Here is a 6,195-nt window from a genome sequence, read left to right as displayed (position 1 = left end):
CTTAATAAAATGTTATAACCACCAATTTCTTAGGGACATTACCCTTCCAGTATAACGCGTCCTATGATTGGGATGAAAAAAGAGAACACAGAAAATGGATAACAGGAGACACATTACAATTAATAAAAGAAAGAAAGGAAATCAAAGAAGAAGTGTTACAAAAAGAAGCAACCAACCGAAAGAGGCAAAGAACTAGAACAAAAATAGGAAGACAAAATCCAGGCTTTTGGCGAAGGTCCGATTATCTATGGTGTGGGGTAGGATAACTTTAAATGGCTGCTCTGACCAAGTTCTAGTAGTTATTCGGCGAGGGGTTATGACGACAGAGCGGTACATTTACAAAGTTGGTTAACCACATGCTTTCCTATTTGATGAAAATATGGGTATAGAATTTATCCTTCAGCAGAATAGTGTCAGTAATGAACCAATAACAAAAGTGAACCAGTTTAAATACCTATGATGTTGGATAAACGAGACACTAAATCCTGATGAAAAAATTAAAACGCCTTTTTGTATCCCGTGTTACTATATGCATGTAAAACCTGGATCATGAAGGTTAATATGATGAAAAAATTAGAAGCTTTCGAGATGTGATCATATCGTAGAATACTCAGAATATCATGGGTTCAACACATTTCAAACACAGAAGTTTCTGAACGTTTTTCAAACGAAAAAAATTAATATACATGTTTAAAATACATTAAAAAATTTGACAGGTGAAATTCTGCGCCTTTTCCCTTAAACAGCATAGGTCTAGGTGAAGATGACTTGATGAAGCTGATAAAAAGGAGAAAACTTGAATATCTGGGGCACATAATGAGAGGTATATTGGATACTACTACAATGGAAAGATCGACGGAAAAAGAGGAATTGGTAAGGAGAAATATTCATCGCTCTGAAACCTTCTGAACTGATAGAGAGAACTCAATGAGAACGATATTGGAAAATTGTCATGAAATCTACCCACGCCTAAAATTTGAGCACAGTACTCAAAGAAGAAGAAGAATAGTGCAAAATTATTTAACTACTCATAATATTCAGATTATTGAGTAGCCAGGGAGGAGTCCAGATTTAAATTCCAGTGAACACATTTCGGATACACTCAGGAAGAGCTTGAAGGATCGTCAGCCACTAAGAAACCTACATGTCGAATGTCGAGTAAGTTCTCGTGGAAGAATGAGAGCAACTACATCAAGAAACTGTTTGAAATATGATTGCATGCATGAACGAAAATCAAAGAAGTGCCACAAAAAGACACAACCGAAGAAGGCAAAGTGCTAGAACGAGAATACGAAGACAAAATAGAGCAGTCACTAAGCAAGCCAGAAAAGACAAATAGACCAGGGCGCATCTGTAAAAATATTAGTACATTTGGACGTTAAGAGGTGACTCAAAATTTTTTTCAGAAATTGCTTGAAAATAACTCAAATAATAATATTTGAGTTATCCTCCCTCTCAAAAAGGTCCGGAACATTGTTTAAATAATCAAAATGTCAAAAAATGAAGGAAGAATTCGATTTTTTTCTTCGTTTTTTGATTATAACTTTAAGAGTATTCATTTTCGGGAAAAGTTGTATTGACATAGAAGTTGTGTAATTAAATTTCCTACAATACAGAGTTGGTTGAAAATTTAAAAAATAGTCACCCTTGTTGCAAAATAGCAATAATTGAGAAAAAACTATACAAAAACAAGTATTCGCATTTTACCTTTTTCAACCATTTATGCAAAAACTTAGGACCTTCAAATTTCACCCAGAAAAACTACATGATACAGTTAAACAATAATGTAAATTTCATTAAGATCGGTTTAATATATTTTGCAAAATAAATTTTGCAATCCAGCTTTCGAAAAAAAAATTCATTTTTTCAAACTGTTACAGGACTGAAAATAAAGCAGAGAGCAAGTTGAGTTTTTTTTTGCTTATAGAAGTGTACCGTACCTTTCATTTGCAATTTGCAAAACTAAAATCGATTAACCACCATGGCGTCAGGAATTTTTTTAAAATAAACATTAATTATTGGTGTTGCGCGCAAGACACCGGATAGTTTGCTCTGATTGGGCATTCCAATGACCTTTGATAATTATTGATACATTTTAATTTTTATTACATTTCGATATAAATAAATAAATTTGTTTATTGCAAAATAAAAACCCATACTCTATCCTTTGAAATAACACTTTTTTTAGCAAAAACTTTCTTTGTTCATATATGTTAACAGGAGAATAAAAGTTTATTATTTTTAAACATATACAATTGTTTAAACAATATTTCACAAACAATAATAAAATTAGTTTGATTTTTGTGGAATTAAAATATTAAAATACTACAAAATATAGAGTAAGAAAATAATATATTAGATGAAGATTGGAAGAAATTTTGGTGGAAATCAACTTCATGTGAATTGAAAACCGCTGTCCTACGCGTAGCACCAATAATTAATGTTTATTTAAAAAAATTCCTGACGCCGTGGTAGTTAATTGATTTTAATTTTGCAAATTGCAAATGAAAGGTACAGTACACTTCTATATGCAAAAAAAAATTCAACTTGCTATCTGCTTTATTTTCAGTCCTGTAACATTTTGAAAAAATGAATTGTTTTTGCGAAAGCTGGATTGCAAAATTTATTTTGCAAAATCTATTGAACCGATCTTAATGAAATTTACAGTATTGTTTTAATGTATCATAAAGTTTTTCTCGGTGAAATATGAAGGTCATAAGTGTAGCATAAATGGTTGAAAAACGTAAAATGCCAATACTTGTTTTTGTATGTTTTTTTCGCAATTATTGCTATTTTGCAACAAGGGTGACTATTTTTTTAACTTCTAACAAATTCTATATTGTAGGAAATTTAATTACGCAACTTTTATGTCAGTACATCTTTTCTGGGAAATAAATACTTTTAAAGTTATAATCAAAAAACGAAGAAAAAAATCGAATTTTTCCTTCATTTTTTGACATTTTAATTATTTAAACAATGATCCGGACCTTTTTGAGAGGGAGGATAACTCAAATATTATTATTTGAGTTATTTTCAAGCAATTTCTGCAAAAAAATTTGAGTCACCTCTCAACGTCCATCTCAAAACAGATGGGCCCTGGACTAAAAACGAATTACGTAAAAGATATGCTGAAAATCTAAAAAAACACATAGGTACGCAAGAAAACGACCCGAGAACACAATACACCTTCATTTGAAATTTGACAGAAAAAAAAACACTAAAAAGTGGAAAACAAATCGAAGATAAACAAGGAAATATAATTAACGCAGAGCATGAAGCATGAGAGCATGAGCATGAACGCAGAGCACTTTGAAGAAATATACTCCAAACACGGGGCAATACCAGATATAGACGAATAAAATGAAATACGGGATATAAACATTAGCACAGATGAAGTTACGAAAAACAAACACAAAACGACAAAACACACTGGAACAACTAAAAAATGGCAAAGCCGCTGGATGCAAACGAATCCGTAGAAATGTTACACAAACTGTTTAACAAAATATGGGCCAACGAGGAGCTACCAAAGGAATGAAACGAAGATGTAATCATAAGGGCGATCTAAGTAGATGCGAGGATTGGCGAGTAATAACACTGCTGAGCACCATATCCAAAATCATGTCTAAGATCATATTGAACAGACTGAAGCTAGACAAGAAGCAACCAAGCAGGCTTCTAAAAATTATCTTGGAACAAGCTAGAGAATGGCAAAGAAATGTAAGTATAATGTTTATTTACCTCGAAAAGGCCTTCGATAGTATAAGCACAGAGCAAATGTGGAAGATTCTATAACTATCTCGACTACCAATGAAATACGTCAACCTGATGAGATTCTACAAGGGATAAAATCCAGACTGGAATATGCGAGAGAAATGGTAGAAGATATAGCTATACAAAGCGGAATTAAACGAGGATGTGTACTGTCACCGACACTATTACTAACATAACAGTATTATTGGGTGGAACGTGCACAACCAGTTGGAGGACTTTTGTATACGACATTTGCCCAAATCCTCCAATGTAATGAGCCCTAAGATAAATACAGAAAAAACGAAATTCAAGAAATAACAGCCAAGAAACTAACATTAAAATACTTAAATGGAAGACAAATAGAGCGAATAGATAACTTTACCAGTGGCGGATCTAGAAATTTGCTTTGGGAGGGAAATTTGCCTTAGAGGGGAAACCCAATAAAACGCCAACCAAAAGACAAAAAAGATAAACCCAATCCAGATAAAAGACATAAATAATAACTTATACGCATTAAGTTCCCTTAATTTTCCTAACTAGCGTATTTATTGGGTTGAATCTGTTTGTATGTGGCTTAAGTTTCATGTCAGCTAATATATTTTTATGTTTCAACAATTTTTTTTAAATGTATAAACATTCTCAATATCTTTGCAACACGAAAATGCAGCAGCTGCATAATACTATGGTCAAATCTGAGAGTGCAGGAAGAGTCTATACCGGTTTCGGGGGGTTGTCCCCCCTCATCAGTAGTCCCATATCCTCCTCTCTCAGATTCTTCCACGTACCACACTTTGGGCCTTTCCGAATTGCAAATAAAGAAATGTCACGGATGAACTAGGGCCATCTACCGAAAAACAAATAAGTTATCAATCGCAGTAGCACAGAAAACGACAATAAATATCGTCTCCATACCACCAGATTGACAACAGGTGGAATACTTTCTTTGGTTACACCTCCTGAGATTTTCAAAATTTATAAATCATACAGGATGCCAAGGAAATTAAGATGAGAGAATTTTAAATAATTCACAACTCATCTGCTCGGCGTGGCAAAAGCTCCAACAAGAAAGATTCCTTAATACTCAAACAAAAGAGTAAATTAATTAAAAATGTATAAACATTCTCAATTTCTTTGCAACACGAAAATGCAGCAGCTGCATAATACTATGGTCAAATCTGAGAGTGCAGGAAGACTCTATAACGGTTTCGGGGGTTGTTTCCCCCTCATCAGTAGTCCCATATCCTCCTCTCTCAGATTCTTCCACGTACCACACTTTGGGCCTTTTCCAATTTTTTAATTATTTTTTATTTTAAAATTTTGGGTCTTGTTAGGGGGGTGAGGGATTTCCCCATTTTCCCTCCCCGTCGATCCGCCACTGAACTTTACATATTTGAGATCAATCATGGAAAAAACGCTAGTAGATCGGATGTAGAAAAAAAGTAAAGGCAGAACATGCAAATATGCTGTGAGCTTCACTGATATCGCCAACTAACGGATTACTAGTGCAACTTCGGTTGAAAATTTAATCGTGTAATATTCACAGCGCAAATAAGTAATTAGATTGTCATCGATGGTTAATATCAGTAAGTACAAAATTTATGATTCAATATGATTATTTTTTTACGATTCGCTTGCCATTTTGACTGCGAATATTAGTTTCCTTCTTTCCTACTTCCGATATTTCACAATTATTGTGTATAATCACTTAGATTAATAGATTAATTATATTATAAAGTGTTAAAAACCCAAATTTCAGTATTTAAAATGTAAGTATATTTAAGGAAAAAATATATGCCACAGCTTTGGCCAACTAATATTTTTTTCCTATTAACCTTTTTTTTTTCTCTGATTTTGGCTTTGGTCTAGAACTAGAACCTTTAGCCACGTAATTGTATAACTTATCACTAAGTCAGGGGAGTAATGTGTAGTGTGTGTGTTGAGTAAGTGTCTTGTTACTTTGCAAAGTCGACGTCATTGTCTTTGCAAAGAGACGCTAATTGTTTCCGAACGTCTGCGGTCCCCCCGCGGGTGAGTACCGATCCCACAAGGACAGAAACTATTTTTCATTTATTAATTTATAATAAATGAAAAATTTCTGCCCCTGGTAGGATTCGAACTCCCGACCTTTCGTTTCAAAGGTAGGCGCTCTTACCACTGCGCCACAGAGGGGGTACCTATTAACCTATTGACTGCCATCAACGCGCCTCTCGCGTTTTAACAATATTTGTTTATGTGCCGGCATCGCAACTCTCGCGTTCTTCATATGATTCATCTTATGGGTCTAATATTTCGCTGGCACATGGAGAATACCTTCTTATTGCGGGTGGCTGTCAAAAGGTTAATGTTTTTAATTTCTATGTTTTAAATCAATCACTTTGACAATTTATGTCAAATTTCCAACCGAAATTCACAGATTTGTCCTAACGCTCATGAACTTTGATT

The sequence above is a fragment of the Diabrotica virgifera genome, chromosome 2, assembly GCF_917563875.1.
Source record: "Diabrotica virgifera virgifera chromosome 2, PGI_DIABVI_V3a".
In the NCBI taxonomy this organism is placed as follows: domain Eukaryota; kingdom Metazoa; phylum Arthropoda; class Insecta; order Coleoptera; family Chrysomelidae; genus Diabrotica; species Diabrotica virgifera.
Note: the sequence above shows the minus strand (reverse complement) of the source record.